This window comes from Lissotriton vulgaris, chromosome 9 (genome assembly GCF_964263255.1).
Source record: "Lissotriton vulgaris chromosome 9, aLisVul1.2, whole genome shotgun sequence".
NCBI classification, from domain to species: domain Eukaryota; kingdom Metazoa; phylum Chordata; class Amphibia; order Caudata; family Salamandridae; genus Lissotriton; species Lissotriton vulgaris.
Genome location: NC_141697.1, coordinates 868,646,433 through 868,660,294, shown reverse-complemented (window position 1 = coordinate 868,660,294; position 13,862 = coordinate 868,646,433). Strand labels below are relative to the sequence as shown.

Genomic DNA, 13,862 nt, shown 5'->3' with positions numbered 1-13,862 from the left:
TTCCATGCATCACCTGCCTCCCTTAGGGGTCCCAAGGACTTGGATGGACACCAACAATTACTTATTTTCTTGATTAAATGTTTCCCTGCACCACCTTGCCTCTCCATTATGTCCCTGGTGGCTCTGCAAGGACACAAACAATTATTTATAAATGTAATTAATTATAAGATTTTTCCAGCACCCCCTGCCTTCCATAGGGGTCCAATGAGCCCTGAATGGACACCAGAAATTATTTCATGTGTTTATTTGATTATTCTCTGCACTCTCTGGTTCTCGTATGGGTCACAGGAGCACTATAGGGAGACAAACTAACCTGTGTCTCTATAGTTTGATGAGAAAAATATTTAGTATATGGATGGATTGTGTACACTATTCATTTTTAAATAACCACATTTTAGTAGGTCTAGTGTTACAAGGCATCATTAACCAATATTCATACATCACCATCACAGCAGCGTCAGAATACACCATTAAAGAATCACAATCAAGTCACATTTCTGATTACAACGGTACCAATGATATGCCCACCACCCACCCCATATCTTATTGTGCTTTTGGAGGCAGCCCATCATCTCATATATTGATTTTTATAGGCATGCACTGTAGTGAAGACCAGGTTCTACCTGCACACATTGCCATGTTAGCATAAGGGTATTAGAAGTTTAAACGCCATTTTGCCACTTTGCCGCTTTTGCACACAACACTACATGTATCTGTTGTTGTAAGTTAAACTTCTTGATTTTCTTCACCTGAGAATGGTCTGCTTTCCACATCCCTAGACTTACACGGCAACCTCAGTCTGTACACTTTGTGCTGAAGACTTCAAGGTTAAATAACAATGTATGCTGTTGATTCATGTTGATCGGCCCTTGCTCTAGACCAGAGGTCTTCGAACTTTTTGATGCTGAGACCACCCTGTCAAAAGCATTTAGGCGTAAGGACCCCTTCCTGACAAGGATTTCTAGAACTTGGGCCTCCTCATCATTGCCAACTATCGACAACCATAAATGCCCCCAATTCGCACAGCAAATCATTTATACATTGGGGAAATAAATTAAACTGTGTTTAGCAAACTAAAGGTCAGTGGTTGGGGGCATGGTCAAGGTCTGGCTACAAACTAAGGGCCTCATTTATGAGGCACGGGCGTAGGGCAGCACCACAAGTCTTATTACTGCGCTGCCCTATGCCTATGTGAAAGGGCAGGAATGCACCTTATGTATGAAATATGGTTGCATTCTTGTCTTTTCCACCAGGGGAGACACCTCATCTTGAAGACTGCGATGCATCCCATCGGGTTCGGCAGCAGGTGGGTTGACCTACGTAGGTCCCTATCTAAACTGGAGTCAAGAAGTTAAAACTTAAGGGACAAGGCCAGATCCAGGAGGTAGGAGAAAAAAAAGCAAGATTTTTAAAGGAATTCTGTCACATCCGGGCACTAGTGCTGTCCAGAGGCATCTCCAGACACTCCCGAGAGCGATTTGCGCATATTGATACGCAGGACAGAGGCCTCACCATCAAGATGGACGATTACAAGACATCTAGGGCATGAGTCCCCAAGAAAGAGCAGAACATGGTCCGCATAAAGAGCAATGTGGTCCTTCACTCTACCCTCCAACTGCCATCCAAGAATCCAAGAATGACAGCTTAGTAGGCGCGCCAGCAGCTCTATGGCTACGGCAAACAATAGGGGAAAAACAGATAACCCCGATGCATGCCTCTAAGGATGCAGAAGGGCTGAGAGAGGACACTTGACCCAGATCTGGGTGGCAGGGGCGTAAGACAGAAGGTCCACCAATCTGCGGAAGATGGTTCTTAAGACTGCTTTGTGGAGCACGGCTTCCAAGAACAGCTAGGGAACCGTGTTGAAAACCTATTGGAAGTCAACAAGAAGGAGTGCCAAGGGTTGGCTTAGGCGGTGTGATTGAGAAAGGGCCATCTGTACCCTCCGAATGCAATCTCCGGTGCTTCTGCCCAGCAGAAAGTCACACTGGTGTGGGTGGATTAAATAAGAAAGTGTCTGGCTCAATCTGGTGGCCAATGCCTTAGCAAAGATCTTGATGTCCACATTAATGAGGAGAGATCGGTCAGTAAGAGAAGTTTGGTCTGCAGGCAGGTCTGCATTAGATATACACACAATACTGGTGTTATCAAAATCGGGGAGGGGGGGAGACACACCCCAACGCTTTCTTTAGCATTTAAAGAAATTAATGGGGGACCCGTCTGGGCCAGAGGTCTTGCCAGATTGAAGGTCAGCTATTGCAAATTCTACCTCTTCTGCCATAAGAGGCTGATCGAGCTCTCAGGCCAAAGAGTCAGAGGGATTTCCTACAGGAGGAGGAGCCTCGATCCCGCATTGTGGGCCGGGGGTGCTGTTTAGATCTTGGTAGAATGCCTTGATAGTTTGCACAATCGCAGGCAGACCCTCACAGAGAGTCACACTCTCTAATGACTGGCACAATCCTGCTAGAGACATCACTGGTCGCCAGCCAGTACAACAATTTGTTGGACTTATTCCCCCGAGTCGTACACCCACTGGGTCAATGCTCTCCAGCACTGCTTCACCTATTCCAGGAGGACCTGCCACAGTCTAGACGATGGCAGTGCCAGACATTAGTCGATTGGACAATAATTTGGGCCTCTAGATCCGCCACCTGTACCAATTGGCAAAGTTCCTTTCTCCTTACATACTATTTAAGCAGGCCAGCTGGTTATACTTGCTCGCCGCCCATAAGTCCGAGCAGAAGACAACAAATCCTAGTTGGTTCCCAAGAAGCCCTGGAGTTCTTCCTCTACGATTTCAACATATTCCTGATCCATCAGGTGCCATGCATTAAATCTCCACATCGAACGGAGAGAGTTCAGCTGAGTACCCCATTCGAGAAGGAGAGGTGCATAATCAGATATGCCCCCGCAGGATCTGAGCAGTCTGCAGTGGGAGAAAGTGGGAGAAAGTCACAAGCTGGCAGCCAAAGGATGTTAATTCTGGATTCAGTATTGTGGGCTGCGGACATGTGGCTATAGGACTGCTGCACGGAATCCCACAAATGCCATACATCACAGAGACCAATAGAATCAGCCCAGGAGGTCAATCACGCAGAATGTGTCCCATGAGGCGTCTGGTAATGATCTGGAGAAAAATTACTACACTATTTGAATGTTACTATACTTTCATTATACTAATTACAACCCTAATCTACAGTAATATTGTATTTTTATTGTACAAATTGACTGTGATACAGATGTGTTGCTATATGAATCTTTAATGGTTTTTAATTTATTCTGAATTTTTATTAATGAACAAAAAAACACTATATGTTTTTTAGAACACCCCTTTGTTTTCGATTGTTTCTATACTCTCCGCACATGCATTGTTGTCTATATCTATGATTGCCTAGGAATTGTTTTTCGCATACAATGATCTGGAGATAGACATGAGAACCCATGCAGATATGTGGGGAATACTTGAATATGTGTGTGTGGAAACTAGAGCACAAAGCAAAGCCCAGGGTGGACAAGAGGCATTGGAGCCTGGAATAATGGCCCATTCCTCCAAGAGAAAAGGCAAGAAAACTGGGAAACCAACTTCTGAAAAGACACACATAAAGGTTTCCTCTTCTCAGGTAGAAGACTTGTCAGCCCATGAGGGAATTGAGTCTCAGGATTGTGGGCCTTAACTGGCAGAGCTCCTAGGACTAGGGGTACCCTCAAAGGAAGATCTGTGCCAGGGACAAAGAACCTATCCCAATTCTGAGGCAGCAAGTTGCTGCACACAAAAGTGGGTATGCCAGTGGTTCCCACAGGACCATATTTCTATGTCGCCGGGAGCACCGAAAATAAATGGCAGGCACCGTACTTAGATAACCCTTTAAGGACGGCATGGTGTACTTGGCATATATTCTAATATATGAAAAGAGGATCAGATGTAAAAGAATTACTGAATACTGCAGACCTGTGGGGCATATGTATTTATGTGACAACGGTGCCAGGATTAATTTCCTCTCTGTAGGACCCACGGTTGAGTTGAAGTCGAAGTACTATTTCTGAGATCAATTGATGAGGATATTGCCGACTACCACGACTTGCTTGTGAAGAATTACATTTCTTACAATGTTCCTTTGATGCACACCATATCTTTTTGCCCTGATGAAGCCTTGTTAGGTGAAGCACGTTGGCTGAGCTCCTCTGAACATAAAAAAGTGATCAAGATTGATTTCAACAATGAAGAACTATGAGTATTAACTCAATGCCGAATATGTATTATTCATTGTGTTCTAAATGAGATGTATGTGTAATTCTTGTGTTGAACTATTTCTTATTGGATGGTCAACAGGTAGCTGGCCATTGAGGTGGGAAGCACGTCTTTTTTTAATCAATTGAAGTGACTATTTCAGGCAGTGCAGCTTAAAATTCCCTGGCTGCTTTTTTCTTTTGTGTCTATCCTATTGGGAGGATGAACTCCTTTACACTGAGGCCAGGGTTCCCAAACCTGATGCTACTAGGAGGGTGTTAGTGCATCAGCAGTATAGAGTGCTCGCCCCGGGAGAAGGCAGGAACACAAAGCTGGCATCCCACCATGCAGGGTGGCCTGCCAGGGGATGCCCCAGCCGTACTCTGATTGATTGGGCACTCTTGGTCCGTTTCGGGATGGACTGCTTGGCCAACCTTGGCTGTTGATTTAAGCACGGAGCATCCACCCCACATGGCCCGTCCAACTCGATGGCCTGCTGTCGGGCTTGAGGCCCTTCACCCTACCCAGCAAAGCGAAGGCAGAGCGGCCCTAGCAACTCATGCCCCCCCCAGTGATACGGCCCGAGCGGAAGGGGTCAGGTGGCACCAGGCCCTCGGGTGCTGCTGCCCAGCATGTGCCTAGGCCCCTTGTGTCACACCATCACCCCTCTCTGCCCAGCACATTTCCACAGTAGCTCGGAACGACTGTTCCGAGGGGTGCCACCGCCGCCAGGCTCAGGCACCCCTGCGTCTCGCTCTGACTGTGCGTCGGACCACCTCTCCCTCCCAGGGGACACGGCTGGGCCCGCCAGTGCCTATGCAACCGCACTTCTTCACACCCCTCCAGCGTGCCCTCCCACCCAGGTAGGCTCCAATAGTGTATATTAAAGTTGCTGTAGTTAAAAAAGCTCGTAGTCAGATCTTCGGATCGAGCTGAAGGTCTTCCGGGAGGCGAGCTACCGCCTGTCCCTGCCCCTGCCTCTTGGCACCCCCTTGATGCACTTGACTGAGTGTCCTGGGGGTCTGAAGCGTTTACTTTGACAAAATTAGAGTGTTCAAAGCAAGCCGGTCGTCTGAATACTTCAGCTAGGAATAATGGAATAGGACTCTAGTTCGATTTTGTTGGTTTTCAAAACAGGGGCCATGATTGAGAGGGACGGCAGGGGGCATTTGTATTGTGCCGCTAGAGGTGAAATGTTTGGACCGGCGCAAGACGCACCAATGCAAAAGCATTTGCCAAGAATGTTTTCATTAATCAAGAACGAAATTCGGAGTTTCGAAGACGATCGGATACCGTTGTAGATCCGACCATAAACGATGCCGACTAGTGATCCGGCGGCATTGTTCCCATGATCCGCCGAGCAGCTTCTGGGAAACCAAAGTCTTTGGGTTCCAGGTTGAGTATGGTTGCAAAGCTGAAACTTATAGGAATTGGTGGAAGGGCACCACGAGGATTGGAGCCTGCGGATTAATTTGACTCAACACTGAAAACCTCACCCGGCCCGGACACGGAAAGGATTGACAGATTGATAGCTCTTTCTCGATTCTGTGGGTGGTGGTGCATTGCCGTTCTTAGTTGGAAGAGCGATTTGTCTGGTTAATTCCGATAACGAACGAGACTCCTCCATGCTAACTAGTTGCGCGACCCCCAGCGGTTGGCGTCCAACTTCTTAGAGGGACAAGTGGCGTTCAGCCACACGAGATCAAGCAATAACAGGTATGTGATGCCCTTAGATGTCCGGGGCTGCACGTGTGCTACACTGAACGGATCAGCGTGTGTCTACCCTTCGCCGACAGGTGCAGGTAACCCGCTGAACCCCATTCATGATAGGGATTGGGGATTGCAATTATTTTCCATGAACGAAGGATTCCCAGTAAGTGCGGGTCATAAGCTTGCGTTGATTAGGTCCCCGCCCTTTGTACACACCGCCCGTCGCTACTATCGATTGCATGGTTTAGTGAGGTCCTCGAATCAACCCTGCCGGGGTCAGCAACAGCCCTGGCGGAGCGTCGAGAAGCCAATCAAACTTGACAATCTAGAGGAAGTAAAAGTCGTAACAAGGTTTCCGTAGGTGATCCTGCGGAAGGATCATTAACGGTGGAGCGGCCCGAGTTACCGATGGCGCTGCCCGAAGCCCTCGGCCGCCTCCTGCAAGCACACACTGTAGGCACAGGGCCCGGCTCTGCCCTGGCGCACCCTGGCCAACGGAGAGGACCCTGGCCGCATGGGGCACTTGGGTGAGGACCGGGACTTTGGTGAGCCTCTTCCTCCGGGGAGGGCCTGACCGACGAGCGAGGGACTGGGGACGGCCCCCGTCCCCTGTCCCTTTCCTGTTAGGGGCTCAGCGGTAGGCCCTCCCGAGACTTAACCCAAGCTCACCCGGCACAATCCACCTGCTGTGGAGGGGGAAAAAGAATGGCAGTGCTTGCCTAGTCTGGTACCACCCCCTCCTTCAAAAGCCCCGGCTGCTGGCTGGGCCCTCCCGTGTCCAATTCCTGGCTGGACCGGGCTTCAGGCGACAGAGGAACGTCCCTTCTCATGCAGCAGACAGGCTGGGAAGAGAAGGAGCCGAGGGCCTGCGAGGGGACCCCGGCTCCTCTTGGTGAGAGGCGTGGGGGATGGGGAGCTGCCTAGCTCCTCCCTTCTAGTGCCTCCAACCCGGGAGATGGTGGGGTGGGCTACTCACCAGCTTGCCGGCATGGCTCGGGCCGCCCGTTGACAGACGGCTGACGTGCAGGTGGGGTGAATCTCCCTCGTTGCCAGGTACCCAGTTAGACCTGGTCCAGTGCGGCCTGGCCGAGGGGCTTGAAGACTTACGCGGTCCCTCCCTGTTACTCCGGGAGAAACCAGCAGTGGTGAGGCTGTCTGCTCCCATTGCTCTGGGAGCCCCCTTCTCGCCGGTGGGTGGGGGGACTCCCGGGCCGAGCGTCTGGTAACACTTTTTTCCTCCCAATTATGCAGCCTGACTCCCAGATGGGAAACTTTAAATGGGGCACCAGGGCCGTCTCGCCATGCGGGTGGGGGACGGACGGCGTTGCCTTCCTTCCACCTCTCTTGCGCCCGCAGGTGGGACACGTTTTCGAAAAGTTGCCTGTGACTCTTGGCGCTGGATCACTCGACTCGCGCGTTGATGAAGAACGCAGCTAACTGTGAGAAATAGTGTCAATTACAGGACACATTGATCATCAACACTTCGAACACACCTTGAGGCCTTGGGTTTCTCATGGGGCTACACCTGTCTGAGGGTTGCTCGATCGTCAATCACCACGGGGCTTCCCCCGGATGCGTCTGGAGCCGTCGCAGGGCTAGCTCCGCTTCCCTTCATCCCCCTACAAGGTCAGACCCCCTGATCGCCCATGGCATATTCCCTTCCCAGGTCCTGCTGTGGAGGTATGCTGCGGGCGTACCTAGCCCCGCTTCCCCGCCTCGGGATTCCAGCAATTGGTCCGCCCCAGGGCACCTGGCTGCGTGCCGCATGTGGCTGTCTGTGGTGTCCCTGTGGTGTCCCACCGGCTGACCGCGTACACGTGCCTCGGGTGCCCACCTCCGAGGCAGGTTTCTTGGGGAGGGCGAGCCCCCTCCAGATCCAATCTGGGGAAAGATTCACGTGCCTCGGGACATCAGGCCGCTGCTCCGGCATGAATCTGGCCGTCCCCGGTGGCTCCCCCCGATGATTCCGCATTTTTTTTCGACTACAACCTCAGATCAGACGTGGCGACCTGCTGAATTTAAGCATATTACTTAGCAGAAGAAAAGAAACTAACCAGGATTTCCTGAGTAACGGCGAGTAAAGAGGGAATAGCCCAGCGCCGAATCCCACCCGGCAGCGGGCGCTGTAAATGTGGTGTACAGAAGACAGACTCTCCGGCGTCGATCAGGGGGCTCAAGTCCTTCTGATCATGGGTCACCCTGCAGACGGTGTTAGGCCGGTAGTGGCCCCCGGGGCACCGGGATCAGGGCTTCTCGGAGTCGGGTTGCTTGGGAATGCAGCCCAAAGCGGGTGGTAAACTCCATCGAAGACTAAATACGGACGCAAGACCGATAGCCAACAAGTACTGTAAGGGAAAGTTGAAAAGAACTTTGAAGAGAGAGTTTAAGAGGGCGTGAAACCATTAAGAGGTAAATGGGTGGGGTCCGTGCAGTCCATCCGGAGGATTCAACCCAGCAGGAAGGTCGGTGGCATGGGAGTTCCGGATCTCTTCTGCAGGACTGGCGCCTGGGCCCTACTTGCACCCGCAGGCCACATTTTCTCCTCAGCGCTGCGCCGCGACCGGCTCAAGGTTGGCTGGGAATGCTTTGGGTGGCAGGTGACCCTCCGCTCAGGTGAAGGGTGATACAGTCCTCCTGGCAGCAGCTTTGCCATGTCCATGGGGCCGAGGGAGATTTGACCGCCTCCGCTCTCTCCCCTGGGCACCTCGGGGTGCACCGGGGTAGGGAAGGGGGGATGGGGCCCCTGCTCCCGGCGTGACCGTCGCCTGGGGCAGATTGTGCTCAGTGCACCCAGACAGCATTGCGCCGCTGGGCTGGGAGGCCCACGCTGGGCGCCAGGGGTTTGTGGGTCCCTTGAAACACTGACCAAGGAGTCTAACACGTGCACAAGTCGGAGGGCCAAGCGAAACCCATTGTAGCGCAATGAAGATGAGGGCCGGCGGCGCTGGCTGAGGTGGGATCTCACGTGCTTCTAGGGGAAGTCGCACCACAGGCTCGTCTCGCCCACTCTGTCGTGGATGTGGAGCATGAGCGTGCGGGATAGGACCTGAAAGATGGCGAACTATGCCTGGGCAGGGCGAAGCCAGAGGAAACTCTGGTGGAGGTCCGTAGGGGTCCTGATGTGCAAATTGGTCGTCCGATCTGGGTATAGGGGTGAAAAACTAATCGAACCATCTAGTAGCTGTTTCTCTCCTAAGTTTCCCTCAGGATAGCTGGCGCTCTGAGCCCCCAGTTTTATCTGGTAAAGCGAATGATTAGAGGTCTTGGGGCCGAAACAAGCTCAACCTATTATCAAACTTTAAATCGGTAAGAAGCCCGGCTCGCTGGCGTGGAGCCGGGCATGGAATGCGAGTGACTAGTGGGCCACTTTTGGTAAGCAGAACTGGCGCTGCGGGATGAACCGAACGCCGGGTTAAGGTGCCCGATGCCAGTGCTCATCAGACCCCGGGAAAAGGTGTTGGTTGATATAGACAGCAGGACGGTGGCCATGGAAGTCGGAATCCACTAAGCAGTGTGTAACAACTCACCTCCCGAATCAACTAACCCTGAAAATGGATGGCGCTGGCACGTCGGACCCATACCCGGCCTACGCCGGCATTGAGAGTCGCGGGGGCTAAGCTCTGACGAGTAGGAGAGCCGCTGCTTTGCGCACGAAGTCCGGGTTGAGGGCCCGAGTGGAGTTGCCGCAGGTGCAGAACTTGGTGATAGTAGCAAATATTCAAACAAGAACTTTAAAGGCTGAAGTGGAGAAGGGTTGCATGTGAACAGCAGTTAAACATGGGTCAGTCTGTCCTAAGAGATGGGCGAGCGCCGTCGGAAGGGACGGGCAATATCCTCCATTGCCGTCGGCCGATTGAAAAGGAGTCAGGTTCAGATCCCCGAACCCGGAGTGGCGGAGACAGGCGCCATCGCGGTGTCCAGTGCGGTAACGCAAATGATCCTGGAGAAGCCAGCGGGAGCCCGGAGGAGAGTTCTCTTTTCTTTGTGAAGGGTTCAACCCAAGAGAGGGGCCAGAGAATTGGAAAGCGTCACCATTCCGTCGGCGTCCGTTGAGCTCTCGCTGGTCCTTGAAAATCCGGGGGAGGTGGTGTAAATCTTGCGCCAGGCCATACCCATAACCGCAGCTGGTCTCCAAGGTGAACAGCCTCTGGCATGTCGGAACAATGTAGGTAAAGGAAATCGGCAAGTTAGAGCCGTAACTTCGGGAAAGGGATTGGCTCTAAGGGCTGGGTCAGTGGGGCTGAGTGTGCACCGCGGCTGGACGAGGCATTTCCCTCCGATGCAGAAGTGACTCTGGACGCAAGCGGGATCCTTCCTGTGGATCGCTCCAGCTGCGGTGGTCAGCCCTCCCCGGGGCCGTGGGGCTGGCGTTCTGCCTTGGACAGAACCTAGCAGCTGACTTAGAGCTGGTGCGGACCAGGGGAATCTGACTGTTTAAATTAAACAAAGCATTGTGAAGGCCTGAGGCAGGTGTTGACGCAATGTGATTTCTACCCCGTGCTCTGAATGTCAAAGTGAAGAAATTCAATGAAGCGCAGTGGTCCAGCCGGTAACTGCCTTTGAAGTGCTAGACTCTGCGTAGAGAAGCATATAGAGACAGGCCAAACAAGGTTCTATCATGGCAGCGAGCGTGATAGTGAGAAATGGCGAAGCAAACAAACCCAATTCCAGACGGGGTAGTTCCTGGAGAATAAAAACCCTGTTAAGATGGCGTAAGGAGGGGGTCGTGGCTTGGCGTGAGGCAAGATGGCCGCATAGTTGTGCTACTCCGCCGGCTGCCTTAAACATCCTACACTGATCCTGAGACCCGCGAGCCCACCAACCTGACAACTTCGCAGATATTGCAGCCTGACTAGGGTGCTGCCGAAATCTGCTGCTGAAGCCGGTCGGGAGAGCGTCCCTGATCCTGGGGCGGAAGCCGTGGCTGCTGCCCGGGACTGAACTGAGCTGCTCGGCGGGTCGGTGAGAGAGGCCCGCCGCGACCCCTTCCTGTGACTCCGCCCACGCTGGACACGTCTTTTTGCGGCACGTGGAGAGGACTCTGTGGACTGCCGGGCCGGCGCTGCGAAGTGCTGTAGCCCTGTGACAAGTCTCCCACCGGGAATAAGGTGAGCCCAGTGATCGCTGCGGGAGTCGTGAGGTCCTGAGATGGTGGCTCCCAGTGGCCTGCTCCATCAAGTAGGCCTGAGGCCCACACATTGAGAACGGCGGTGAGGCCCGGCTGGATTGCCGCTTCCCCTCACCCGGCGCGTCTTGCGTGTGCCCGCACGGCCCTTCTTCCCCGACCCCGAAGATAACTGCTGCGGATGACGCGGCCTGTGGGAGCTGCGTCAGCACACCTGGGCATTAGAGACACAGGGAAGAGGAGCCCGGGCTGGTGTCTGCATAAACGCTACTGGCTTGAGCTTGACCCATGGTGGACAGTAAGTGCTAGGACCCCCAGATTGCTGCCTCCCCGCCTGTTCTGCACGGAGGCCCCCCTCATACGGTGGCCATTTTAACTGTTTGGAAACCACTCATTAGACTATTGCCGTTACTAGGAGGCACGGCTATCCCTCCTTTACCTGCCCGGCACAACCTCTGAAGTACAACGCTTATTGCTCCTTATTGGGGGGTGTTGCAGAATCGAGAGCAGTGGGGTTTTCTGATATCATGAGTGGACCTCTCCTCTGGGCACACGACCCACGCAGTGGGACGGAGGGGGGCACATAGTGGATCCTGGCTGGAACGTCTGGCTGTTTACCGCGTCAGACCATGGGCAAGCCGGAAAAGAACCAGCCGAAGCTCACGTTTGAACTGCGCAAAGGAGGCAAGGCACAACAGAGCGCAGCCTCAGGCTCTGAAGTAGAAATTGCTTCCCAGGCCCCTTCCTCCTTGGAGAAGACTCTCACTGCCATTCAGGCCAGCTTGCAATCTATTCATGGGAAGATAGAGGCGCTGAGCGGCCGCATGGATCACATGTCAAAAAAACTGGACAAACAGGGAGCAAGGATTGGCGAGGCTGAACAACGCATTTCGGATGCTGAAGATGGCCTACAACAGGTTGCAGCCAAAACCAATGATATTACACAATTGTTAGCGGTCATACATGCTAAGAATGACGACATTGAAGCGTGCTCGAGGCGCAATAATGTGCTCATTTTAGGCCTGCCAGAATCTACAAATGTTGGTCACCTAGAGGACTTTGTGGAGACATTGATCAAAGAAATCTGTGGGGCTGAATGCCTATCCCCCATGTTTGCAGTTGAACGAGCGCATAGGTCTTTGGTGCCCCACCCATCACCCCGGCCCATTATCGCGAGACTGCTGAACTTTAGAGATGGAGACACGGTCTCGCGAGTCACTCGTCAGATATGAGCCATTAATCATCAGGGCAACACATTGTCCTTTTTTCCAGACTTTACAGCTACAGTCCAGGCAGCTCGGAAGGAATTCCATGGAGTCAAACAACTTCTTATTAAGGAACAAGTGCTGTATGCCATGTTGTATCCTGCCCGGTTACTTATTGGTGCGGACCGCGACGCCAAGATCTTCACGAATCCAATACTCGCTATGGAACACGCCAAAAAACTTCGTAGAAAGAAGCGTGCATCGGAGAGTACATCTGATGTGGACGAAGAATAAGGACAATGCCTGCTTCTGTGCTGTTACTGTATATCCTTTGCTTACCATGGTTGTTGCATATGTAATGTATGTGGTCTTGTAAAGCGCACTACTGCCCTGATGCGTCGTGGTGCCACTGACTTGAGGGGTGGGCTTGTTCTATGCTATTGTTCTCCTTGCTTATGGCTGCCTGACGCGGCGACATAGTCCTTGTTGTTTGTTGTGTAACCACATACTATTATGAACTTGCGAGGCCATAGTCCAGTTGTTTGCTGGTTGTGATATTTGATGCCAGTTATGAACGCACAGGGTTTGTGTGGCCTTGCAGCCAGGGGCCCCACAGGGCACGTTAGTCTGGGATTGGATGTCCAGTGTCAGAGCCCAGGAGCTTTATATTACATGAGTACTTACTGTTTATGTCCTTTTTGCTTTAATATGATGGTATGTTGGGTGGGTATGCGGGGCTGATGAATCACCTAAGGCGGCCTCTCCCTTGGCATGCCACAGGGAGTGTAGAGCGCCACTGCATCCCCCAGTTGGGTTTTCTCCACTATCACTTTTTTGCTCTTTAGTTCTGAGATGTTAAAGGGACTTGTCTTCGGCAAGATTGGGTTGCTGGAGTGGGCGGGGTGAGGGTTGGGGGTGGGTTGCAGAGTACGTCAGGGGGTATGACAGATTGCGGAATGCAAAGTTGCTTATGTTGCTGCCATGTTGGGGGTGTTGCAGATTGCGAGATTACTCTATACCAGCTTATTTCATGTTAGATAATGGGTGAGGAATATCAATGCATGACATGGAATGTCCGTGGCCTCAACACACCGAAAAAGATTAGACAGATGTTGTCGTATTCGGACAGACAGAAGGTGCAAATCGCATTATTGCAGGAGACTCACTTAACCAGGTACACTGACTCCAAGGTTGCAAGCAGGTAATCAGGGTTTAGACTGGCTTCGTCCTACTCGTCCTATGCGCGTGGGGTGCTCATCCTGATCAAGAAGGGTATCACCTTCCGCCCTATGCGTACACATACAGATGCTGAGGGGCGCTGTGCGATGGTGCAGGGTACACTGGGGATGACTGATCCCACCATCATCAACACATATGGTCCAATAGTAGACAAATGTAAATGTACAGGTATTTATATAGCGCAAATCACCAACCGGTCTCTAAGCACTTGCTTAGGGAACCCGTCCTGGTATTCCCCTGAGAGATAACCCCAGCAGGGTATCCGCAAGGTGAAAGCCAGGCATCCCGCCGCGAGCGGCCGTTGTGGAGATTAAGCAAGCTATTGCCCAGAGTCGCAGAGTGTGAACCTGTGAAT

The 13,862-nt window shown here is 52.4% G+C and overlaps 1 protein-coding gene, 1 non-coding gene and 2 pseudogenes across 2 annotated transcripts in view; 3 read left to right on the top strand and 1 right to left on the bottom strand.

Moving 5' to 3' along the window:
- Positions 1-13,862, bottom strand: part of LOC147692392 (cytochrome P450 2G1-like) — a 647,292-nt gene that overhangs the window by 97,651 nt on the left and 535,779 nt on the right. The gene's annotated exons all lie outside the window — the stretch shown is intronic.
- Positions 5,020-6,322, top strand: LOC147692396 (18S ribosomal RNA; annotated as a pseudogene).
- Positions 7,324-7,477, top strand: LOC147692395 (5.8S ribosomal RNA). Its single transcript, XR_015300245.1, has one exon. It is a non-coding gene; the product is annotated as a 5.8S ribosomal RNA (ribosomal RNA).
- Positions 7,947-10,091, top strand: LOC147692394 (28S ribosomal RNA; annotated as a pseudogene).